We start from the raw sequence: 312 nt of genomic DNA on the forward strand, positions 1-312 counted from the left end.
ACAATAGAAGCTTGCCAGCACCATATGGTCAGAGGCTTCATCCATGAGAAACAAACACTGAAATAAAAGACTCCTGAATCAAGAGTCAGGAGTTCCAGGAAAGAGAAAAGGTGGAGAAAATGAAATGCCTGACTCATACCCGCTCCCCCGCTGAGGAGAGGGGCGGGTAGAGAGAGAGCGGGGGGAGAGGCAGTGAGTGAGAGAGTGACACAGAGCGGGGAGAGAGAAGAGAGAGAGAGAGAAGAGAGAGAGAGAGGTGAGGGTGATAGGCCGGAAAGGGGGTGGGGGCGGAGAGATCGGGAAGAAGATTGC

Source organism: Chiloscyllium plagiosum, chromosome 42 (assembly GCF_004010195.1).
Source record: "Chiloscyllium plagiosum isolate BGI_BamShark_2017 chromosome 42, ASM401019v2, whole genome shotgun sequence".
NCBI lineage: Eukaryota > Metazoa > Chordata > Chondrichthyes > Orectolobiformes > Hemiscylliidae > Chiloscyllium > Chiloscyllium plagiosum.